General features: G+C 34.9%; 2 long non-coding RNA genes and 1 pseudogene across 4 annotated transcripts; all 3 read left to right on the top strand.

Annotated features, from left to right (window-relative positions):
- Window positions 1-2,095: 2,095 nt before the first annotated feature.
- On the top strand, window positions 2,096-5,943 carry LOC120171940. Of its 3 annotated transcripts, none has more exons than XR_005520930.1 (11): window positions 2,096-2,183; window positions 2,274-2,409; window positions 2,566-2,957; window positions 3,042-3,136; window positions 3,625-3,721; window positions 3,977-4,028; window positions 4,166-4,178; window positions 4,268-4,473; window positions 4,543-4,706; window positions 4,797-5,275; window positions 5,500-5,943. It is a non-coding gene; the product is annotated as an uncharacterized LOC120171940 (long non-coding RNA). The 3 variants fall into 3 exon arrangements; XR_005520923.1 differs by having other exon boundaries at window positions 4,166-4,267; window positions 4,360-4,473; XR_005520922.1 differs by having other exon boundaries at window positions 4,166-4,473.
- Window positions 5,944-8,756: 2,813 nt separating this feature from the next.
- Window positions 8,757-20,270, top strand: LOC120176718 (annotated as a pseudogene).
- Window positions 20,271-24,249: 3,979 nt separating this feature from the next.
- On the top strand, window positions 24,250-24,736 carry LOC120166229. Its single transcript, XR_005519909.1, has 3 exons — window positions 24,250-24,355; window positions 24,461-24,578; window positions 24,686-24,736. It is a non-coding gene; the product is annotated as an uncharacterized LOC120166229 (long non-coding RNA).
- Window positions 24,737-27,328: the final 2,592 nt, after the last annotated feature.

Here is a 27,328-nt window from a genome sequence, read left to right as displayed (position 1 = left end):
ATTATTTATAGTTTTAAAAAACGATTACGACTTTAATTTGGAAAATTTGGTGATTTTGAATTGATTGAAATAAAATGGAAAAGGGAGTCGCCATCAACCTTTGGGTAGGTAGGTCGAATACCTAAAAACGTCTTTAAAAACAATTTTAAGAAAAATAATTTTTTAAGACAAAATTCGGTCTGCATTACCAAAGATTCATTTAAATGGATTCGGGAGTCGATTACTTGTGGGGAAGGGTAAGCACCCCCACAATGCCCAAAATTGGCACTGTGTCGTTTACACATTGTCGTAAATGGTGGAAATTACAAATCGAATATAAAATTAAAATATGATCTATTTAGAGAACATTGATTAATTTACTTAAATTAAATAATTAGAGAAAATTCTTTAACTTGAAAAGAAATCTCAAAATTAGCAATCCTCCGTCGGGAAAGCTAACTCGAATATTTATTATCAGTTAAAGAATATTCCCTCCTCATTAATATTAAAAAATGTGAATCGAATATAAAATGAAAATCGACATTTGCGTGAAATTAAATTGCTATTTAGTAACATGCATCACATTGTTCAACTTAAATAAAAGAATTAATTAGCAAAATAAAAATCAATTTTATTTTAAATTCACATTTGTTCGAATGTCGTATCAGATTACACCACTTCAATCAAGCGATATTTTCCACGCCCATTTTTACAAATCGTTAGTCTTGAAAATATTCGAGTGAATTTAAAATATTATTGAAGAAAAATAAGTATTTTATAAATCAATAATAATTAATTAAAAAAATAAATATAAATACCAAAGCCAAAAGGAATCACACGTGTAGTAAATTACATACACGGTAGTAACAAGGACCAAAATAAATAAAATAATCATTACATGCCCAAATCACAAGAAAATAAATTTCATTAGTGGCTACAATTAAATAAAGTAAAGTTCATTGCTATATTCGAATAAATGGCGTATCAGAATGTGACTACAATGAAATAAAAAACAAATAAAGTATGACTAAAATAGTGACCAAAATATAAATAATAAAAACCAGCAGAACCATAACAATATGAGAAATGACCGAAATAAAATAAAACAAAACATGTAGCATAAATCGAAACTAATAGATAAAAGATGGAATTAGTGACCAAATATAAATATGCGGCTAACTATGAGGGACGGAAACGAGATTCACCCTATTTTAAACCTGAGCATCTTCTAAACAAACTAAATAAAGGTAAATAGCACATTAGATCCAGAAATTCGAACTAAAGATCAAAACAGCTCAAACCAATTACTAAAAAGCATATACACGGTCTAATAAAAGGGACCTATGTGGTAATTAACCCTAAATATAATATATAGAGCTAAGGCTTTAACAAAATTCACAGAAAAAAAAAAAAGAAAAATTCACCTCTGAATGTTGTATTGATTTCTTGAAAAAATGGGGAGAAAATCCCCTACAATCTGCTGTTTAGTTCTAATCCCCTCTCACATTTTTCGAATCTGAACTCCCCCCACTTCATTGCTTTCTCGTGTGGGTTAAATACCCATTACAAAGAAAAATAAACAATCTATAATAGAGCACTACTAGCATGAGTGGCCAACAAATATTAGTGGTGGCAGCATAATAGAGTTAGTGCTGCATTACTATAATATTAGTGCAGAAACAACAGGGTATGGGCTGGCATTTGGTGGTGTGCTAGCTGTGGTTGGGCAGAGCATTGGCGTGGGGAACAGCAGAGTATGGGCACGAGATGGTTGTTGCAATGCTGGATAAAAAATGGTGTTTACAGAATGCTTGTTACATTTAATTCTAATGAAATAATTGTGGAAATGGACCTTTTCATTTTGGCTGGAACTGAATCTCCAAAATATCAAATTAAATCATGTTGCAAACAGTCAAAAAAACCTACTCTATCCATATCCTCTGAAATTCTGAATAACTACCCCCTATCTTTTTGTTGCGACATATCCAGCTAATCAGATTGCTGTTATACCAATAGCTGGTTTATTTATCTTTCTACATCAGTCATTATATAACTGCTAAATTATGATTAAGAATGTACTGAACAGTTGTTTGTTTTCTGGTTCTTGTATCTTTCTTTCTAAAAAAAATAGTATGTAGCATGTGCAGAAGGTTTGATTCGGGCATACAACATTCATACATATGCGGTTCTTTATACACTACAACGTAAGTCGAGGAAAAAATGAATCCTTTCTTTAATCTATTATATTACTCCTGCACTATACCATATTGCCTTTTCTGTCTTGCTTCCTTCAGTTGATTGTACCATTAAGCTCCTTGGTGCTGGTGCATTTGCTTTTCACCCGATGCTGGAATGGACTTTTGTTGGTGATGGACGTGGTACGCTTCTTGCATGGGACGTATCAACAGAAAGACCTATTATGATTGGAATGTGAGCAACTTTTTCTGTCATTTTTATTTAGTATGCTATTTCATCACCAATTTTCCTTGTTTGCAAGCCTATGTGTTATGTGTGTTGATAAGGTAGAGGAAGAAATTCTAGCCTTTCTAGGCACATTTTTTGAGGTACTATGTTTTTGCCATGAAGTACTCAGGTGGGTTCTCAGCCTATCGCATCAGTTGCTTGGCTTTCACCGCTGGGTTTACTTGTCATTCTTTCCAAAGATGTAACTCTACAAGTTTGGAAAACACGATTGGAAGTTAATCATAATATATTTCCAGCGCAAGTAAATTCCTTTGAGCCTGCTTACGGACAGACTTTCTAGGAAGGGAGTAGGAGGATATACCTATATATTATATATATGTATCCTAATTAAAAATCACATATGCTGGTCTTTAGATGTTTCCTTTGCAGCAATTGAATCATTGGAAATCCCACGCCTTCTTTCTCAGCAGGGTGGGGAAGCAGTTTATCCCCTACCAAGAATCAGAGCTTTTGAAGTTCAATCAAAATTGAACTTAGCAGCTTTGCTTTTCGCAGTTAAGGGCACTCGCCTCACCTATTTCATTGCTATATAAATTGTTTGTTAATTTCTGATGAATAATGTGCATTTTTTGTTACAGAGTATGATCAGTGGCAACAACTTAAAGAATAGAGCTGCTTATGCTAGGGAAGGAAACAGCTCTTTGCTGTTCTGCAAAGTGCCGGGGATCTTCAGGTGGTTGTTTAATTAATCTTCCTACACTTACATTGTTTCATACAGAGAAAGTATTCTATTTTATGTAATTTATTCCAGTTCTATATTCCTTAATATACCTCGATGACAAGTGTGAAGTCATACAGAATGTTATAAAAATGGTTCCGATATAGGATGACGTTTGATTTCTTATTGGAACAAGCTTAAGCAAAGTTAGTAGTTGCACCTTGTTGATGTGATCGAAATAGAATCAAATGTATTATTTCTTGGGTGCTTTTCTTAAAGAATCTATATTCATGTTTTCTTGAGCAGTTGCTCAGTTTTTATGTTGATAATGTTGGTTACATTTCCTAACTTTCCGATTAGAAAAAAAGGAGAGCTGTTTATTCTTTTTAAAAAATTTCTCTTTGCATTATGTTATATTTCTGAAGATCACTATGATTGTTGTTTGTGGTGTTAGTCTACTTAATTCTTTGACTATATCTGCTGAAAAGGTGATAAATGTGCAGCATCTATCTTAAAGGAGAAGCTCTCATCCATGGATTCCTCTGGTATTTTAGCTGATCATCATCTTCAAGTGAAACTGCAAGAACAACACATGAAGGGGTGAGTTAAGTTTCTTCTCTCAAGCAAGTGTACAGGATTTTAATAAGCACTTTGGGGTTTAGGAATCTGGATGCAGATAAACATATTTAGATTGGATGTTGAAATGTTTAATTCGGATTAATGATCACACAAATAGAGGTATTCTTTAGGGTTCTGGATAAATTCCTACCTCGATATGATTCTATTTGATGATACGATCTTAGAATTTTTATTTAATCATGCATCATTCTTGACAATTTATGTATTTCATGACAGCCAAAGTCGTCTTACAATTTCTGACATTGCTCGGAAGGCATTCCTCTATAGTGTATGCTTCTTTCAAATTGATTCATTTCAAATGGTGTTATTTATCTGATATATTATTTTCTAAATTATATGTTAAATACATTTTCAAGAGCTCTTAACTGTTTGATTTGCTTTTTAACTCTTTATCAGTTATTGCAGCATTTCATGGAAGGTCATGCTAAAATTGCCCCTATATCTAGGCTGCCTCTCATCACTATTATGGATTCTAAAAATAAACTGAAGGATATTCCTGTTTTCCAGGTGAATTGGTTCTGCATCAATATCTATGTGCCCTTTAGTTTAACTTTATCTCACCTGGCTGACTTTTATTGGAGCTCAATTTTTTCAACAAGGAGAATCGAGTTCTTCATTACCCTGTCGGGGCTTTTTATGTAGATGGCATGAACATCATGGCTTACAATCTTTGTTCTGGAGCACATAGTGTTTACAAGAAAGTTTGAACATCGGTAAATGCTTAAAGAGATTTTTTAATGCTATAATGAGGTTGTGATCTTAACAATAGATTTTGCTTTCAGTTCCCAGGGAATGTGGAATACTATCCTAAACATATGATTTATGGTAAGAAGCGGAATCTGTTTCTCATTATTTATGAGTTTAGAGGAAGTACAAACGAAGTGGTCCTTTATTGGGAAAATAATGATTTCAAGTTCTCAAACAGAAAAAGGAAGCACAATCCAAGGTATTTTTCTTTGGCTGTTTTACCTGCTATTTTCTCATTGTATATGCCCAAAGATTATTTACTTATGATATTTTCCTTTCGAATATGTAGGATGTGATGCAGCTTTCATCGGTCCCAATGACAATAAATTTGCTATTCTTGATGAATATAACTCCGGAATGGCTCTGTATATTCTTCCTGGTGCAGCTTTACAAGAAGCTAATGACAAAATTGGTGCATATGAACCAAATCTTTTACCTGATGAACCTGTGGATGCAAAAGCTAATTCTGTTCAGGGTCCTATTCCATTTATGTTTGACACAGAAGTCGGTCGTATATTTTCCACTTCTATAGGTGATTGGTGACATTTGTTTCTACATATCGGATGCCATCATTTGTCACACATACTGTGATCAATATCTTATACGATTGTAGAGTCCACTTTGATGTTTGCTTGTAATGGGAAGCAAATTGGTTTGACAAAGTTGTTTCAAGGGTCCTGGCTTCCAAATTCTGATGGTCACTATATATCGACAAAAACAGAAGGGAAAAAGTACGTAAGGTTAAACGCAAATGAGATTGTGCTTCAGGTGTGTAATTCAACTTTTCTGTAGATATGGTCTATAAAACACTTGCATTTTTCGGGGCAAAAGAAAATTTGTTTGTTTGTTGCAACTAAATAGTGAATATGACGTATATGCTTAAGATATTATATTTCCATATATCTAGTATTCTAGTTTGACTGCACGTTTCGTGAAAACAATATGCTAATGGGTATGATTTCTAACAATATATGTTGTTTCAATATCCATAGGTCCATTGGCAACAAACTCTGAGAGGCTATGCTGCTGGAGTATTAACTACTCAAAGAGTGCTTATAGTTTCAGCAGATATTGATGTACTTGCTAGCAATTCCTCTAAATTTGACAAAGGAAATCTGTCATGGTTGGAGGAGAAGGGCGAGAACACGAGGAAGAATTGGGGGAAGAAACGCGAATGTTAGGGATTGAGCAAGAGAAATTAGGGATTAAGACACGTAAGAAAGGGGCTAATGATTTACCTGAAGTGGAGCAGGCTGATTCAGATCAGACGTGGTTGGAGCAGGCCCAAGAAGAATGAGAGCACCCCAAGTCCGCTAGACCAATATCTGCAGAAGAAGACAAATTATTAGGAGTTGTTATATTTTGTTAGAAAGGACAGCCAGCTGGCAATCCTTCGGTAATCTTTGTAACTAAATAAATTGGTTGAGTAAATATTTTCCAGTATGTTATGAATGAACAAGTTTTTCCTTCTCTAAATTCTCTCAAAATTCTCTCTAATCCTATTACCTACTTTTCAATTTCTCTTCTACTTACCTCGAACCATAACAATTGGTAATCAGAGCTACGATTCTGGCAATTTTTTTTGAGGGCATGCCAAAGAAGAACCAATCTATGGCAGATTCTGATTTAGCTGGAATTCATAAACATATTGAAAACCTTGCTGCTTTGGTAAAACAAGGTCAGAACGAGACTAATCCACCTAAATGGGGGGAGACGCAGGAAACAAGGATTACTGCATTGGAGGTAAGGGTGACCACGAATCACAGTTACGTGGAAGATATACTGAAGATCTTAACTCGAAGAAATGGTGAACAAGAACAGTCTGCAGGGGATCAGGTATATACTCTTAATAGTTCTAAAAATGGGGAGAAAAATCCTGTTTTGGTGACTGTAGTTAAGGATAAATCTAGATTTTCTTATAAGACTGATGAACCTGGGATTTTGAAGGATAAGCATGATGCTTGTTTAGCCCTTAAGAACAGTTCTAGGCTTGAGAACCAAATGGGTGACAACAGTAATAATAAACCTGTTATGATGGGATTGGAAACTGAAAATAGGGGACCAGGGGGTTCATTTAGCAGTTCAGGGACTATGTGGCATAGACCCAAAATAGAATTGCAATTTTTTGAGGGGATAAATCCTAGGGGGTGGCTGCAGAAGTGTCTCAAGTATTTTTCCTTATGCAATGTTCCTGTAGATCAAAGGGTAGAAGTGGCTACTATGTATCTTACAGGAAAAGCAGAAATATGGTTTGATGGCTATATTATGCAGAAACATCATGTAAATTGGCATGAGTTTGAAGCTGATTTGTGCCATAGATTCAATGATAGGTCATTTTTTGACATTGTGGAGGAATTCACTAAGCTTACACAGAAAGGATCTGTTGAAGACTATCAAGAAATGTTTGAGGAGTTACAACCACACATGTTGTTACAAAATCCTACCTTGAGTGAGGATTTTTTTGTGTCACTTTTTATAAGTGGACTTAGAGAAGACAACAAGCATAGAGTAAAAGCTCTAGATCCTAAAAATTTATCTAAGGCATGCAAACAAGCTAAGATCTATGAGTTATCTGTGGAGTTTGAAAACAAAAAGTTGAGACCTTCCTTTAAAGTATCTATTGGAGCAGAAACTGACCACCACAATTCAAAAGAAAGGGCTAACTAAATTACTGGGGCTTGATTACTCTATCCAATACAGAAAAGGTAAGTCAAACATGGTGGCAGGTGCTTTGTCTAGGCAATGGGAAGATCATAGTCAACTGTTGGCTATGGGGACTACTTTGATAATTCCTAGTTGGGTGACAAAAGTTGAAGGCAGTTATAAGGATGACAAATTGGCTATTGATTAGATCAATATATTAATTGTGAATGCTACTTCTGATCCTAAATGGAAATTTTCCAGAGAAATACTAAGATTTAAAGGCAGAGTTTACATTGGTCCTATTGGGTCTCTTAGGCTTCAAATTCTGCAAGCATTACATGATTCTCCTCATGGAGGTCATTCAGGAATTCAGGCTACTTATCAGAGGATAAGATCCTATTTTTATTGGCCTGGGCTTAAATCTATGGTAGCCACTTATGCCAGATGTTGTAAAGTTTGTCAACAAACTAAGGTAGAACATGTGCCTAAACTAGGATTGCTACAGCCATTACCTATTCCTCAACAGGCTTGGGAGGTGGTTACTATGGATTTTATTGATGGCTTGCCTACTTCATTAAGGAAAAACTGTATATTGGTGGTGGTAGATAAGTTTACAAAGTACAACCATTTTATGGCATTGTCCCACCCCTACACTGTAGCTGAGGTAGCTAAGTTGTATTTGGATAATGTCTACAAGCTACATGGTCAGCCTAAACTAGCTATTTCAGATAGGGACAAGACATTCACTAGTCTCTTTTGGAGTGAACTAATGAAGCAGCTTGGCACTACTACACTATTCAGCACTACTTACCATCCTGAGACTGATGGTCAAACAAAAAGGGTGAATCAATGCCTTGAGCAGTATCTCAGAGGGCTGTGTTTTTTTCAACCAAAGCAATAGGTTAAATGGTTGCCATATGCTGAATGGTGGTACAATACTACCTATCATACATCACTAAACCTAACACCTTTTCAAGCTCTATATGGCTATAAGCCTCCTAAAATGGTTTGGCAGACTGAAACAACAGTACAATCTGTTGGGGAACTAAAGAGGAGCAGGGAAGAGGCCAGGCAGATTGTGAAACAACAATTAGAAAATGCTACAAACAGAATGAAACAGCAGGAAAATAAAAAATGATCTGAACGAAACTTTGTAATAGGGGATTGGGTTTACCTAAAACTACAACCGTATCGTCAAACATCCCTTGCCCTGAGGAAGAATCTGAAGTTAGCAGCCAAATTTTACGGGCCTTACAAAAACTTAGAAAGAATTGGGGAAGTGGCATATAAACTTGACTTACTTGAATCGTCTCGATTATACCCTGTCTTCCATGTCAGTCTGTTGAAGAAGCATATTGGCACTACAGTAATAGCCTCAACAGCGCCTCCTGTGGTAGATAAAGTGGGTCAGTTTCGCATAGAGCCAAGTAAAATTTTGGGAAGAAGAATTGTCAATCGTAATAATCGACCAGTTACTCAATTGTTGGTGAGATGGACTAACCTCGATGACTCGAACGACACTTGAGAGGATTACTCTGTTCTACGTGGCCAGTTTCCCTCTTTTAATCCTTGGGGACAAGGATCCTCTCGAGGGGTGGGTATTGTCATGGTTGGAAGAGAAGGGCGAGAACACGAGGAAGAATTTGGGGAAGAAACACGAATGTTAGGGATTAAGCAAGAGAAATTAGGGATTAAGGCACTTAAGAAAGGGGCTAATGATTTACCTGAAGTGGAGCAGGCTGATTCAGATCAGACGTGGTTGGAGCAGGCCCAAGAAGAATGAGAGCACCCCAAGTCCACTAGACCAATATCTGCAGAAGAAGACAAATTATTAGGAGTTGTTATATTTTGTTAGAAAGGACAGCCAGCTGGCAATCCTTCGGTTATCATTGTAACTAAATAAATTGGCTGAGTAAATATTTTCCAGTATGTTAAGAATGAATAAGTTTTTCCTTCTCTAAATTCTCTCTATTCCTATTACCTACTTCTCAATTTCTCTTCTACTTACCTCGAACCATAACAAAATCCTCAAATATGCTAAATGCATAATGGAACATAAGATTTAGCACAAAATACATACATGGCGTGCATGCTGCTGATACCTTGAGAATTTTCCCTTTGATTTGTTTGTACTCTTTTGATTCTTCCTACCATTTCCCCATTGAATATGCACCAATGTTGCTTGAAGGATAAAAATATGTCAGAACTTGACCAATGTAAATTCAGCTCTCATTTATCTTTCAAGTGATGCAAGGTTTTTATTTTCTTTTTATAAATAAAAAAATGAGGTTAAACTCATATATGTTTTGCATGCATGCTTTTACTATTTCAGGTATGAAATGTATTTAGTCAAGGTTAATAAATTCGTTTTACTTCTTAACTCCTGTACACTTTAGATCCCTTTTGGGGGTTGGACCTTCACTTCTGTTTTCTACTGCAACTGCGGTTTGTATTTTAAGATGGGATGGAAAAGTGAGGACTGTACTCTCCATTTTTATGCCAAATACAGCCTTGAATTATTTTTCTCTTTTTACACCATTTTATTATATGAAAGATAACTCTCTGCAGGTCTCTTTTTAAACCATATTATGGAGTTACTAAGATGATCTTCTACTCTGCAGCTCTGCTTGGGGTTCTAAATGACCGGTTGTTGCTCGCTAACCCTACAGATATAAATCCAAGACAAAAGAAGGGGATTGAGATTAAGAGATGCCTTGTTGGGCTCCTCGAACCTCTTCTTATTCGTTTTGCTACCATGAAGCAAAATTTTGAGCAGAAGCTAGAGGTAAAACTTTCGAGATAATGTTATCAAGTTTTTTATTTCACGAGATAACGTACTCTCAAGATTAATTGCTCAAATAGGGCGAATTGCACAGTGTTGGCCGCAGGTCGCCATGCACTCCGGGCGACCTACGACGTGACATCTTCAAAACGATCAAAGATCGAATTAACGTCGCATGAATTAACGTCGCATGGGACATGCACAACCCAAAACATAGGTCGCCATGCCCTCCGGGCGACCAAGGAGGTCGCCATGCACGCCAGGCGACATGGTAGGTCGCCATGCACACCCCGCGACCTTGTCTTTGGCCCGACTCCCCGCTGCATGCTCGCCTGCTCCCCACTGCATGCTCGCCTTCTCCCGCTACTCCATGCACCTTTATTCACTGCATTATTGCAGCATAATTTTTGCTACTTCATGCAGCAATTATTGCTGCAATCCACGAGAATCAACGGCTCATGATTCTTCAATTATTGGTGCATGGCAGCCGACCCTTTAATATATAGGGGGTATGATATGGGGTTAAGGGAGCATAAGAAAGAAAGGGAGAAGAGTGTCGAGAGAAAGGAAAAGAATAAGAGGAAGAAGAAGAAAGGGAGTCCGACAAGCAAACATCGAGGTAAATTTTCATTTTATTTAATCTAAATTAGTTTATTATTTTAAATTATTAGTTTGTTAGTTTAGGGTTAGGGTAAAAATTTACTTAATTAGTTAGTTTGTTAGTAGTTAGTTATATATAAAAATATGTAATTAGTTTGTGTCAGTTAAATAGTTAAGTTGCCATATGATTTGTTGAATTTATATTATATAAAAAATTTAGTTAATTAGTTTTTTAGTAGTGAATTATAATTAAAAAATCGTTTATTAGTTTAAGTTATATTAAAGAATAGTTTATTAGTTGAAGTTATATTAAATAATAGTTTATTAGTTGTTTAAAGAAAATTCACGTTTAAGTTATATTTTAAAAAGTTTAGTTTGTTACTTTATAAGTTTATTATATTATAAGTTATTATATTAAATTTTTTTGTTGGGTTGTAAATTAGTTAGTTAGTTAGTTACTTAACATTAGATTATATTAAATAAATTTTTAAATACTGTTGTTTAATTTTTTTACAGATTCATTCCAATGGCTGACCAAATTCCACTGCTGAGACTTGACAATGAACATATTTCAAGTCATTTGGGAATAATGGTGAAAAAATATTTGTTTAATGAATTATAATTAATAAATATTTGAATATTATTTTATGGTGATTGTGATAAATGTTTTGCATTATTTAATTGTAGGAGGACGAGCAGCGAGTCCTTCGTCTTCGGCTACATAAAGTGCCCAAGCCACACCCATTAATAGAAGAAAACTTGCAAGAGGCTGGATTTTGGTATGTAACATTTGTGCGAGATTACAAGTTGGTCCCAGGTTTGATCAGTGCGTTGATTGAACGTTGGAGACCAGAAACGCACACGTTTCATTTGCCTTGTGGCGAATGCACGATAACTTTGGAGGATGTGGCAATGCAACTCGGGGTCCAAACTAATGGGATACCGGTGGTAATGTCACATGAGTTTAAAAATGTGGCACAACTTTGCAACTTGCTTCTTGGGAAAGCGCCCATACCACCAGAGTGTAAAGGGTGGCGGGTGAGGTTGTCATGGTTGAAGAATGAATTTCAACTTCAACCAAATAGTACGGAGCACGAAATTATATATGCAACACGAGCATATATATTACAGTTGATTGGGGGAATTTTGATGCCTGATAAATCCGGTAGTTATGTTCACACTCAATATCTTCTTTTTTTAACAAATTTTGAGAATTGTAGGTAATATAGTTGGGGTTCGGCGATATTGGCGTTCTTGTATCGTGAGATGTGCAAGGCGTCATTAGTCGTGAATGATAATAATACAGCAGAAATTGGTGGATGTCTGTTGCTGCTACAATCATGGGCTTGGCATAGACTTCCGTTTTTGACACCGATTAGTCGGACAACGGTTGACTTTCCATTTGCCGGAAGGTAATATGAATCCTCTATTTTAATATAAAATATTAATTAGAAAAATTTATTTTGATTAAAATTATTGAACAAAATGTCTCTATTTTTGTTTTGATTGATATACAGATGGAGGTATAAAATTGAAGGCACGGGGTTGGTGCACAACAACATTAAAGAGTTCAGGCTGAAGATCGACATTAAGGCCAAAAAGGAGGTATGTATAATCTGTATTTTTTAATTATTATTTAAATTAACTATATTATTTGATTTAAATCAATTTTATTGTTTTTGTAATTTTACAGTTTAATTGGAGATCATACATGAATGAAGAATTATTTGCGTTGATACCGCACGATATTTTAGATGGGTTTTAATATTGATGTGCTGTTACACCATTGATCAATTTTGCTTTTGTTGAGATCCAATTTGGGGATAGAGTGCTGAGGCAATTCCACTTCCATCAACCTATTCCGTGGAGTCCATGGGATCATGACCTCCTCCAAAACTTAGATGGTTGTCGTCCGGTGAATTGGGTTGAGACGTATGACGACCTGCACAGATTTGATGGTCGTCGTAAAGAAGGCATTAATTGGATTGAGAAGCATGCAACCTACATTAATGCTTGGAACAATAGGGCTTCATTCATGTCAACTCTTGATGCCATTCAAGACGACGACTTTAATTTTGAGACTTCGGCTTACCTTGCTTATTTTTGGGATAATGGAAAGCCGTTCCTCACAACAATGGTAGAGAGGCGACTATTTTTGAGGTTTAAGAAAAGATTTGGTAAAGATGAATACTCTCTACCGAGTGGGAGTTCATCTCTACAACCTGAAGCGGAAATGACCGATGTGGATAATAGCGCACCACAACCGTTCAGCGATGCGGAATCGTTGCATCATGCAGTTGATGATTCTACTGTCCCGGCATATATACCAGAGTTTGTGCATCCTGAGGCACCCATCTATTCTCCTACGTTTTCGTCGATGTATGACTTTGAACACATGGAAGTTCAAATGCCCCCAATGAATGAGGAGGATGGGTACAATACTCCTGAGCAACCCCAACGGCCAAACGTATCAGACGTCCGCCCCGATATTATCATTCAACAACACCCCGGCATAGACAAGAATTGTAAACTCGTTTGCTATTTATTACAAATTATATATTGAAATGAGACTAGTTTTTTAACCTTAACAATGATTTTTAGTATCAAATCATTACTAGTATCATTAGTATCAAATAATTAAATATTTAGTAATTCGACTATTTTAAATCATTAGTATCAAATAATTAAATATTAATAATAAATCATTATTAATAATAATTAGTAAATCATTAGTATCAAATCATTAAATATTTAAATATTATTAATAAATTCGACTATGTATAAATTTAAACTCGAGTAGTCCACACTTGTACACTCATTTGTTATTATTCTATAATTTTTAGTAATAATTATTAAATCATTAATATTAAATTATTATTATAAAATCATTACTAAATAATTACTATTAAATCATTATTATCATCATTATTATTAAATCATTATTATAATGATTATTATTAAATCATTATTATAATGATTATTATCAAATCATTACTAAATCATCAAATCATTAAATATTTAAATCATTATTAAATCATTATTATAATAATTATTACTAAATCATTATTATAATGATTATTATCAAATCATTATTAAATCATCAAATCATTAAATATTTAAATCATTATATAATGATTATTACTAAATCATTATTATAATGATTATTATCAAATCATTATTATAATGATTATTATCAAATCATTACTAAATCATCAAATCATTAAATATTATTAAATCATTATATAATGATTATTACTAAATCATTATTATAATGATTATTATCAAATCATTATTATAATGATTATTATCAAATCATTACTAAATCATCAAATCATTAAATATTTAAATCATTATTAAATCATTATTATAATGATTATTACTAAATCATTATTATAATAATTTTATTATTATTAATAATTACTAATCATTACTATCAAATAATTAAATATTAATAATAATTTCATTATTACTAATCATTACTATCAAATCATTAAATATTAATAATAAATGGGTGCCTCAGACTGCACAAACGCTGGTATGTATGCCAGGACAATATTAGTTATGTAACGAAAATGGCGTTAATTGAACCACACATAATCCGGATAAATACATAGAAATACATATATGATTACTAATGATGAGGCCTATATCTTGGTAAATTAGTTATGTGCGAGAAATCATTACCAATTTCGGTATGTTTCTCGTCTCATACTCTGCTGTTGCAGATGTCCCCCGACTTCATTTACACTTTCCAATAGTGCCATAAAACTGTTCAGGAGCCTGTATGTCGGCTCCTCAAACTGACTATATAAAGCCATTTCAGATGGATTTTGAGCCACACCTCTTGATGATCTAGGAACATAACATATGTTACGCACATCAACAAATAACTCAATAAATGCTATATTGGTTGACTCATGTAATCCAACCATAGTTCTAATATCATCATCTTCTTCAAGTGGAACTGCAGCATATCTGACTGGGTTGGGGCATATCATAAACCTATACCTCAAACCATCAACTGCAGCTCGAATTTTTCTTTCTATCTTATGCTTCATTTCTATAAATGTGATGTCTTTTTTGAACATCAAATTTATTGGTTTTTCAGACTGAAAAACTACTCCGACATCATTTTCCATAATCTGTCCATTATAATGGACAATCGTGAAAAAGTTGTTGCTCATTTTCTCTACAAATAAAAAAATAAATTAATTTAGATTAAAATATTAGATAAGATAATTTCATAAAACATTAAATCATTAAATATAATATAATATAATATTATATTAATGATCAAATAAAATTTGTTATTTAACTTGATTAATTGATTGATTACTAATATTACTAATAATGATTTAATAATTATTATTAATCTAATGATTTGATATTTAATGATTTAATAATAATATGATTTAGTCATGATTACTAATAATTATTTATTATAAATATTTAATGATTTAGATTTGATACTAATCATTTAGTAATTATTACTAATAATCATGATTAGTTTGATAATAGTTTTTATTTTTTAAAAATATTAAACAAATTTGTTAGGCAAAATATCGTGATAATGCGTTGGCCGGATTATTTCATTCAATTAATTTTTACTCCCTACTAATTTACACATACAATATAAATTAAACAAAATATTTTTTTAAAACAACACTAAATATTTTTAAACACAATATTTTTTTAAACAGAAATTATCTAGCACAAATTAGTTTATATAATCTAATATAAACTTACTAACTAACTAATTTACACATACACAACAACAAAAAATGGACAACAAAAAATAATAAATTACTCATGTATTTATGCCTTCCTCCTTTCCTTTCTTTTCCTTCTTTGTTTCTTTTTTCGAATCAATTTGAACATGGGCAAATGTTGTGGAATAATGCCCTGTACATGTAAACCGTTTAATTTATTTAAACAACAATAGCTCCCACAAATTAATTTTATATAATCTAATATATTATAATATAACTTAAACTAATAAACTATTTCTTTATTATAATATAACTTAGTTAAAATAACACAATAATTAAGCACTAATTAATTTTTTTTATAATATAACTTCAACTTCAAAGAACAGCCTAATATACGTTTAAAGACACTAACAAATTAATTAATTTTTTTATATTTAATAACTTAAACTAATAAACTAATTAACTAATTTTTTATATATTATAATATATAACTTAAACTAACAAACTAATAATTTATACTAACAAACTAATTAACTAGATTTTAGTTTTACCCTAAACCCTAAACTAACAAACTAATAATTTCATATAATAAACTAAATTAAACAATAAAAAATTACCTCACGAACTATGTTTGATCCTTTGTCTTCTTTTCTTCTTCTTCCTTTTCTTTCTCTCGGCAAAGTTTATATGTGCTTATGCTTATGCTCCTGGTTCTGCTTCTGCTTCTACCCTAAACCCCATGTCATTTATATAAAGCAAAAAAGCGTTGTACAGAGTCATTAAATTTGACTATCGAAGAAAATAATATTAGGATTGAATCGTATAACTATTGAGAATTGAAAGGCTTCAATTGAACATCAATATTTGCTGAATTTAGCAGCTAAATTAATGCTGCAATCATGCAGCTATGGATGCAGCGCATGCAGCTACAGATGCAGGAATCTCCCAACTATGGATGCAATGCATGCATGAGTGATAGGGTTAAAGCTTGGTCACGATGCAGGAATCTCCCAGCTATGGATGCAACGCATGCATGAGGGATAGGGTTAAAGTTTGGTCGTGGTGCAGGACTCCACAGCTTGGTCGCCGGGACTCCATGGCGACCTACACCCCACCCCCTATGCACACCATGCAGCTCCCGCTCTTTGGTCACTGATCTCCCTATGCACCGATCTCCCCATGCATACACGATCTCCCCATGCATGCACCGATCTCCCCCCCCCCATGCACACCATGCAGCTCCCGCTCCTTGGTCGCCCCGAGTGTGCATGGCGACCTCCTTGGTCGTTGGGCGTGCATGGCGACCTCCTTGGTCGTTGGGCGTGCATGGCGACCTCTTTGGTCACTGTAGAATTAACCCTATCTCAGTAAATAATATGTCCAAATCATTATCTCGTGAAAAAAAAAATTCGAGAACATTATCTCGTGGAATCAGCCGAAGCTAGACCTTTCTGAAATATTGTACCAAATAACATCAAGGTTTTATTCTCCCTTTTGGTTTCTTTTGTATGTATTATGCCTTTAAGTCTTGCTCACGTTTGATGTGTAAAATTTTAGCTTCTTCAGTTACCATCTTTGCATTATATTATATCAAATTCGGCTGGTACATGAAACTTATATGCGACTTTTCTACTGCTTTACCTTTTTAAAGGTTTGACAGCTTACGTATTACTCGTCAGTCACTTGATATTCTAGCTAGAGGTCCTCCTGTCTGCGGAGATCTTGCAGTGTCATTATCCCAAGCAGGTCCACAGTTCACTCAGGTAGATGAATGGTTATATGCTATTTTAACATCTCAGTACCCTTTTAGTACTTTTGATTCTGAATTTGCTATAAACAAACTTAGGTGCTGCGAGGAGTTTATGCAATCAAGGCACTTAGTTTCTCTACTGCTTTATCTGTTTTGAAGGATGAGTTTGTGCGTTCTAGAGATTATCCAAAATGTCCACCAACCTCTCATTTGTTCCACCGATTCCGCGATTTGGGACATGCCTGTATCAAGTAAACAATCATAGTCGTCGACCACTACTCTCACTGCTTGGGTTCTGGGATTTATAAACATTCTTAATGAACTTCTTGCCAGTAAAATAATGTTTATAAGGTTGAGAAGATAGTAACTCTTTTTAAAAGATGTAAATATTTATCATGAGACTGAAGTTTTAAATTTCAGGTATGGTCAGTTTGACAGTGCCAAGGAAACTTTTGAAGTCGTAGCAGACTATGAAAGCATGCTTGAGTGCTTGACCTGTTTATATGCCACCTCAACCCCAGTGCAATGCGACGTCTTGCTCAGCGGCTGGAGGAAGAAGGTTCTGATTCAGAAATGAGGCAATATAGTGAGAGGATTTTATGAATCCGCTCAAGCGGTTGGACACAAGGCATTTTTGCCAGCTTTGCTGCAGAAAGTATGGTTCCTAAAGGACCTGAATGGGGTGGTGGAAACTGGGAAATCACGATGACCTTAAAGAGTATACCCAAATGGGATCTTGCTGCAGAAGTTATGCCATACATGAAGACCGATAACGGTTCCATTAGTGTTTACCTTGGTTCAATCAAAGGAAGATGTAAAGTTGTTGAAGGAAAGGTAGCATGGTCTTACCTGCAGCTGCTGACAATAAGCCAAATGGAGTCCATACTTCTGTGGCAAAATTTGTCGACAACTCTATGGGAGTTTCGGGTGGTGGAATCAAGGATGATTCCTTGATGGGTATTGAAACTTTAATTAAATCACATGACAGTTCCACTACCTCTGATAAACAGGCTAAAGCAGCAGAAGAGTTTAAGAAAACAATGTATAGCACAGCTGATAATGATAGCAGCAGTGATGATGAGGGGGTATCAAAAACTAAGAAGTTACAGATCAGAATACGAGACAAGCCGACATGGGGCACAGTGGATGTCGATAAGATTAAAGAAGCAACAAAGTGACCTGGTGATGGCTTGCCCCTACCTAGACCTAGGACAAAATTATTGTCCGGTGTTTCTCAGGATCTTGGTCAGAGTCAACAACAAATTTATTCTGCCCCTGGAGATCTCTTTGGAACTGAGTCATGGGCAAAACCTACATTAGCATCAAAAGCAACTCCTGCGCCCACCAAAGGTGTGGGAATTTCCGGTGGACCTATACCGGAGGACTTCTTCCAGAACACAATACCATCCCTCCAGGTTGCAGCTGCTTTACCTCCTCCAGGAACTTATCTTTCAAAGTTGGATCAAACTTCTCAACAGGTTGAAGTTAGCGGAAAGGTGCAACCTGACAAGGTAAATACACCTGGAGCTAATACTGGTCTCCCTGAGGATGGGGTTCCACCTCAAGCCATTGAACAATCTATTTCTCCCGAGTCTTTTGCACTTCCTGATGGCGGTGTTCCTCCACAATTCTCGGTTCTGGCTGCTGGTATGCCACGGCCTCAAGTTCAACCTCGTCAGACTCATCTATCCACGCAGCCTCTTGATCTTAGTGCTCTCGAAGTTCCAAACTCTCCTGAGTCTGGAAAACCTACTCCCTCTGCAGCTGCTCCAGCATCTATACGCCCTGGACAGGAAAACATGCGCATTATATCATCTTTTTCACTGTTCCTTTTTGCTCCTGGTTTTAGAAGGCCATTGCATTTTGAACATATTAAACATAGCTGATTGTTTTTAATAACTTCAAGTCCTTTAACTTATTTCCCTGAGAAAATACAAAATAATTTCTAATAGTATTTGGAATAAATGTTCTTTTGACATATTTTGTTTTGTAACAATAATCTATACTTTTGATTCTCTGGAATGGGTTTATTTTGCAGTTTCCTTTGTTCTTAAATTTACCGTATTTTTTCTCTTGATAGGTTCCACGTGGGGCTCCATCTTCCGTATGTTTTAAGGCTGGACTTGCTCACCTTGAGCAGAATCAACTTCCAGATTCATTATCCTGTTTTGATGAAGCTTTTCTGGCTCTGGCTAAAGATAACTCTCGTGAAGCTGATATTAAAGCTCAAGCTACAATTTGTGCTCAGAACAGGATAGCAGTAAACCTTCTGCAGGTAAGGAATTTTTTTTTCCCTGCACCATTTACCTTTGAACTTGAGCTAAGCATCAGAGATAACTGCATGTCTTTTATTTGTACTAGAGACTAAATCGTAGAATGGACCATTGAAGATAATATTTTATGACTTTTCAAATATTAAGCAGTTTATCATCTTGTGTGGACTTTTTGTTTTGGCAAAATATTCAATAGGCAAACTACTGCTTTAGGAGCTAAGAGTAATAAGCTTCGTATAGGTTTTCAAAATATCAATATAGGTTGAATATATTAAATCACTCACTGTACTAAAGATCATAAAAGTTAAATGATCTGATCTATGATATCTATGGAACAATAATGAACCTATTCAGCATATGTAGATAAATCAATTACTATTGTAAAAAAAAACAAGCTGGGTAGTTTTTGCTTACTTTGTTCCCATATTCTCCAAAAGATAATAATACTAATAACCTTCGACCATATTTCTGTAGTTTCAAATATAAAATTTTCTTTCATGATTGGATGTAGCTTTGGTTCTACTCCAGGAAATTATGAAGATGCAGAAAGTTCATGGCCCAAGAGCACTTAGTGCAAAAGATGAGATGGGAGACTATCGAGATATCTAGGTTCTTTGCCTCTGCAGGCAAAGCACCGAATAAATTGCATTCGTACCGCCATAAAACGAAATATGGATGTTCAGAAGTATGCTTACGCGAAGCAGATGCTTGAACTTCTGCTGTCTAAGGCACCTCCAAGTAAGCAAGAGGAATTGAGGAGCCTTATTGACATTTGTGTTCAGAGGGGTTTAACCAACAAGTCAATTGATCCACTGGAAGATCCCTCTCATTTCTGTGCCGCCATTCTCAGCCGTCTGTCCACTATCGGATATGATGTTTGCGATCTCCGTGGTGCCAAATTTTCAGCTCTTTCAACTCCCGGATGCGTCATCTGTGGTATGGGAAGCATATTAAAAGATCAGATGCACTAGGAAGTGCAACCCCAGTACCTTCACTATTTGGCTGACTTCATATCTGTCATTTCTATAGCCTATCAAACTCTCCTGAGGATTTAACAGCATCTACAAGGTAAATAATTTCTCTTGTTCATCTGTTTGTATATGATTCTATTCCCTCTCTTCGTACTCTTCTCCTCCCTTCTTTGTTGTTTCGTATATCAGATTTCAGTCATGAATAATCGTATTTTGTTTGTGGTTTTTAGATAGTTCCTGGAAGGATGCTATTGTACAGTGACATGAACAGGTTTCCACAGTCTCTTATTTTCGTTTTTTTTCTGTTTTTTGGTTCATTCTCGTGTAATAATACACAATTGAAAAAGTAAATTTTGATTTGTGTACTTGAATTGATTGATCAGTTGCAATGTGGCCGGTTTAATGCAAACAATTCATTAAGCCTCATTATACAATTCTTCATCCTTAGCCTACCACCATCTGCAACTGATGGATGTGGTTTTTTTCCTCGATAGGGCAGTCTGGAAAAAAAATACGGAAACGGGACACCTTGTATTTTAATTTAGGATTTATGATATTTGTTACAGTGTAAGGTGAACTTGTCATCTTGAGATGACGAGTTTCTTGAGATATATTATTTTAATAGATTTGGATAAGTGGACCCCACATAGACCATTAATTTATTGATTTATAAGGACTTGTCACTTCTAGATGACGAGTCTATTAAAAAATTGTTATTATTTGTTTTAAGTGTTGGGAAAAAATTTTAATTTTTTTAAAAGATAATATACCACATCGAGGTGATGAGTTCTTTCGAATTCAAAAAAAATAATTAGTTATTTTGTAGATGTTGTCAACAGTCATTTGAGCAACTGTCACAGGAAACTCGTCACCTCGATGTGACTAGTTCTTCCGGATTAAATTAAAAAAATAAATTAATTACAAAGTATATTAATAATTTTATTAAAATAACAGTGTTTACAAACTAATAAAATTTATTTATATTTCCTAAGTTCTTGACGATGTCAAGGAGTGGTCGAATGATAATGGCATGGGGCTCGTCGAGTAAGTTGGGATCGTTGGCCTTGATCGCCGTTGTCGTCATCTTCATCATTCTCATCTTGTGTTGGTTGTTGAAAAAAAGGAGGTGTACTTAACACACTCTGAGATCCACCTTCGAAATACGTGGATGGACTTATGGTATTTGACGTCATCATTGTCGTTATTGAATCGACTTGGCTACCTTGTTTACCATATATGGTATGATCATGTTGAACCGTGTTATATAATATTTTGGTATAACAAAATAAGGCAAAATGTTTTTAGACTTGATTGAATCTATTCAAAGTTTTCAAAAATAATTCAAAGTCCATTAAACTAGAATTTGAGCACAAAATAGTTTTTTTGGATACGTAGTACCGATACTGTTCTTACAATATCAATACTGCATGAACAGTACCAATATTATTCACGTGGTACAGATATTGAATGTAAGAGAAGTATCAATACTCTCTAGATAGTATCGATACTACCATGTGTTTTCCAAATTGCTCAAATTCTATAATGCAAAATAGCACTACAGCAAAACTGTTCTGTAGTGGCGTTTTTAGCGGCGTTTGTTGATAAAATGCCACAAAAGTATTACATATAGCAGCGTTTTCAATCCAAACGCCACAAATTGAGACTTTAGCGGCGTTTTTTGTGAAAACGCTGCAATAGAGTATAAATATAGCGGCGTTTTTGTTAAAACGCCGCCATAGGATGGTATATAGTGGCGTTTTTTCAACAAACGCCGTAATTAATAATAGTTTTTGCATCGTTTTTAGACAAACGCCACAGAAAGGTTAAACAATAGCGGCATTTATAGTAAAAATGTCGCAATATAGTAGACATGTAGCGGCGTTTATAGTAAAAACGCCGCAATATAGTAGACATGTAGCGGCGTTTTAGCTAAAACGTCGCAATATATTTAACATTTAGCGGCGTTTATACCAAAAACGCCGCAATAGAGTGGTAAATTAGCGGCGTTTTTTGTATAAACGCCGTAAAAAACATGTGATATAGTGGCGTTTTTTAAAAACGCCGCAAAATGTTAAATATATTGTCCTTAAAATCATTTCAACTCTTCTTCCCTCATAGTTTCTTCTCTGGTACAACAACGACCCTCACACGATTCCAAGCGACGTCGTCTTTTGTCTATCCCGGCGACCAAATCGGCCCTCTCACCGACGAACTATAACACAATTCCACGGTTTGATCCCTCTTATCACTAATGATCTTTTTCAATTTTGTTTTGGTTGGTATTCTGAAAATGAGGAAAACCCAGAAAGCTAACAGCTAACATATTTGAGAAAAAAAGAACAGGTCTTGCCTTGAGTAAGAGAAATTATCGTCGGAATGTCTACGTGGCGTATTTGCTCTGACGATGGATCAAATTATCGCTGGGAGGCTATCGGTCCGGTTTCGCCGTCGAAACTCGATGATGACTCGACAGGAACTCATATTGCTCCATACCCTTCCATGGCCGATCTCCTACTTGAAGGTAAAATTCTATGAATCTTTATGCCGCTATATTTCCCTTTTTGTACGGTCACTCAAATTTCATAGATCGTACGCATGTAGGATCTTCGAAGCTTATTGAGAATGATGATAGAGAAATGGATAAATACCCTATGTTTAGAAACGAATTTGGTACCTCTGTGGCGTTGAAAGAATCTTCAATTGCAAAAGCAGTATCGATCCTCAATGAAGACGATGTTGCCTCTACAGTTACTCCAAGTAAACGTTTATATCATCTGTTTAAATATATTTTAATGTTTGATTCAATTCCCAAGCACCTCCAATCAAGTTTTATACTGTAGGTGGAGGGTCGTTATCTATTTCAAGTGAAGCACTGAAGCGCGCAAGGAGTCTTATTGGTGAACCGGAGGTAGGAGATTTATTTTGTGAAATGGATGAAGAGTTTCTCCATATAGAATTTACACGGAGGAAAAACTTAACGATGTGTCGTCAAACAAGGAAAACATCTTTCCTACGTCCTTTCCCCACGAAGGAGCAATGAAGACTAAATTGTACTGAACAATATAGTGAAGACTGTTTATGCATAAGTACTTTAATGTTTCTAAATTATAATATATGTTGAAGACTGTTTATGCATAAGTACTTTAATGTTTCTAAATTATAATGTATAGTGAAGACTGTTTATGCATAAGTACTTTAATGTTTCTAAATTATAATGTATTTTGTTGTTAAGTAGTTTTATGCATAAGTACTTATGTCTTAATTAAAATGTATGGTTGTAACTTTAGGTTATCTATAGAAGAAATGAAATATTTAAAATATATTAATCTTATATAAATAAAGGTATTTAGCGGCGTTTGTATCTAAAAACGCCGATATATATCTATCCTTTTACGGTGTTTATATCCAAAAACGCCGCTAATGATAAGTACATTAGCGGCGTTTTGTTACAAACGCCGCAATAGGTGTTACTTAAATCCTGCGAGAGCATTTCCCCCCTTGAAATTGAATTCTAAACCTAATTTTATCGAAAACAACTGCTGCTACTCGTTGCTGCTTGAAGGGTCCTTTCATACTACTGCTCGGAGATGACTCCAATAATAAATTTCGTCAACGAAAGGACACCGACGACGAGCTTGGTTATCCCGAACTGTAAGTCCTTTCTATCTCAATTTTATTTTTATTATTTTTCATTTTCGATTCAATCACAGGAGTTATTGTTATTTTAAAACAAATTTTGTGTATATGAATGTGTAGGGATGAGGATGCGTTGTTGAATACACAGTGCCCAAAGAATTTAGAACTTAGATGGCAAACGGAGGTCAGCTCCAGCATTTATACAACTCCCTTAATTTCTGATATCAATAGGTAGTTTACTCTTACCTTTTGAGTTCGTGTTTTCATCGCATCTATGCTTTGACTATGTTAAAAATCTCAATTCTTTTCATTTCCCCTTTCGAAAATCTGCTCATCTTTTTTGAGTAAACTCATCATACAGAATAATTTAACTAACTCCCGCCAGATTGTGTAATTTTTAGTGATGGGAAGCTTGTCATAGTGGTTCCCTCATTTCTTCACTACCTTGAAGTTTTAGAAGGTTCTGATGGCGATAAAATGCCAGGTACTAGTGCTTCGCTTTCCCTAGATCATGTTAAATCGAACTTATCGATGAATCTATAGCAATCCGATCGAAGTTGATGTCATTGAGTTTTCAATAATTTGTCAGGTTGGCCTGCTTTTCAACAGTCAACCGTGCATTCTAGTCCTCTCTTGTATGATATTGATAAAGATGGTGTGAGGGAAATCGCTCTAGCTATCTACAATGGTGAAGTGCTTTTTTTCAGGTTGTTTTTCTTAATTATGGCACTTTAGCGAAAATGATCTCTATTTGGTAGAGGAACTCATTATTGTGGTGTTGGAATGCTAATTTATCCAAGGGTTGGTTTTTTAGGGCTTTAGGGTACTTGATGACTGATAAATTAGAGGTACCACGTATAAAAGTTCGTAAAGATTGGTACGTGGGCTTGCATCCTGATCCACGTATAAATTAGGTCCTTAGTGCATCCTATCATCTAAGATAAAGATGGCTCAAAAGAAACACAGAGACCATTACAAAATTTGGGTTGGGTATTGCTAGTCAAGATCACATCATGTACCCTGATGGGGAGTGGGTCCTTTACTCCAGGAGTTCGAATTTTTTTATAAGCCATCAACTCATGTTTATGTGCATGGTGGGTATTAGGATTCATGACTTCTTTTTCCTTTCTTTTCATTGTCACTTTTTTATTTCTTGCATGGAACCATACTGTAACATTTAAAAATCTTTCTTTTGGAGGCATATATGTTTCACTTGCAAGTCCATTGAATCAGTACATTATTATGCATTAATCATGGTAAACTGTTTTAGATCATCATTTAGAAGTGTGCCATGTGGTACATTACCACCCTTTCCAACATGTAAATCTGCTTGCTCTTTTTTGCATAGGATGTTGATGAAATAATGATCATTATTATGATAAATATAATTTACTTTGTATTCGTTGGAAGAACCCGGTTTTGCTAGTAGGGGCTCTGGAGATTATTTTGTCAGCTTTCATTCGGTTCAAAGGATGTTTCAATAGAAGAAAATATTTTCTCATTATGGACACAAGATAAGTCTGCTAGATCCGCCTCGGTTGGTCCGATATTGTGTGGGGTTTTGACCTGAACCCTCAACTACTGGTAGGATCTTTGCAAAACCTTTAATTAGCAACTGTGAAAATAATATATTTGAGTTCCTTTCTAGTATTGCAAAACTTTTTTATGGATAGATTTTCATGTTTTTTCTGTACGAAATGGAATATGAGATATGGATTTGATGTTACTGCTAAATCTATTGCAAACATGAGGTAGTAACAAAGATAAAATTGATTTATATTAGTAGGTGCTGAATGTATTTTTTTTTCTTCTAATGGAATAATCTATATAATTAATTGTTCAAGAACTGTAGAAATTTTAATCTCTGAGATGTTCCATTGAATAGATGAACTTGTGGAATGTGGCTGATAAAAACAATAGAGGTATGTTACAAATGCTGCTACTCGTTACAAATAATGTTCAATGTAATCACCAGCAGACTCATCAGGGTTTGAGAAGTATGTTACAAATAATGTTGGGTAATGCTAATAGTCTCTGCTCTGCAACATGCCATTGGATAGAATTATATATTTCTCACTTGTTATACATCAGGCCATTCACAGTGGTATGTACTTTCCTTGTATTACATATCTCGTTTATTTATTTTCTTCTGTTAGGGGTTAGAAAGCATGTACAGTTTGGCACAGAAAAGCATTCAATTGAAACCAATGGCCTCTGCACATAAGTTGATGGGGCTTATAATTGAAATTATTGGGGAAAATACTGAGGTGACAAATGGGGATAAAATATTAATTTACAATCTCCGTTAAATTCTCTTTTTGCTTCCTTATCTTTAAGTTAGATTGTGCTTTTGTCTGTTCTCAGGTTGTTTTAGAAGAATGCTTGAAAGGATTTGGTCCTTGGTAAGCTGTCATATTTCCATCTTTATATCTTTCTGTTTGTTAGGAATATAGTTTTGGAGCCTTTTTCTGGGTGCTATTGATTTAAAATATGTTTGGTCCGATAAGCTGTTAGAAGTTATCATGAAATTCAAGCTTGGATGTTTCTGCACAATTATTAAAATCTATCTCTATATTTTGCTTATCATCATAATGGTTGCCCATGCCATAGAGTTGTTGACTGCTGGGACTGACTATGCAGAAATGTGTTGTTAACTTTTTTAACGTAAGATATAATGAATTTTCATATAAACTGATGATTTATTTGGATATGAAACTAGAGATCGGGTTTGCATTGCCATGGATGGGGCCTTTTCAAGTGGTATGCCAATTGGAGTAAGACCTCATGAAGCAAAATATCTGTGCAAGAAATGACAGGACGATACTAGCTCTGTATCATTGTTTTCCCATATAAACTGGATTTATCTCTTTGAATTTAAGCGCCTCATTGTGAAGAAGAGTTTTGAAGAATGTGTAAGATTAGAAGCAAAATATCTTAGATATTATTGTTTATTATAGTTAATAATGTTGAACTACATTATATTTTACGTTAATGTAAACTTTGATTTATTATTATGGATTTCATTTTTCTTGTTATGGATTTTAAGTTTGTTGTTATGATGTCAAGTTTATTGGAAAATGCTACAGGTTAAATTTGGGTAATAAAAGAGTAGAAAACAACATTTGACAAATTAGTTTTAATTTGCAAAATCAATTTCTTTTAGCTATAGAGAGGTAATTAGCGGCGTTTATATCTTAAAACTCCTATAGATATGACCTTTTGCGGCGTTTGTTATAAAACACGCCGCTATATACCAGATCTTTTGCGGTGTTTGTGGGAAAAACGCCGCTAAATCTCAAGACCTATTGCGGCGTTTGTGAAAAAAACGCCGCTAAATCTCAACACCTATTGCGGCGTTTGTGGGAAAAACGCCGCTAAATCTCAACACCTATTGCGGCGTTTGTTGGAAAAACGCCGCTAAATATCAACACCTATTGCGGTGTTTGTTGGACAAACG

The sequence above is a fragment of the Hibiscus syriacus genome, unplaced genomic scaffold (genome assembly GCF_006381635.1).
Source record: "Hibiscus syriacus cultivar Baekdansim isolate YM2019G1 unplaced genomic scaffold, ASM638163v2 tig00000329_pilon, whole genome shotgun sequence".
In the NCBI taxonomy this organism is placed as follows: domain Eukaryota; kingdom Viridiplantae; phylum Streptophyta; class Magnoliopsida; order Malvales; family Malvaceae; genus Hibiscus; species Hibiscus syriacus.
Note: the sequence above shows the minus strand (reverse complement) of the source record. Positions and strands in the feature narration are given on the sequence as shown.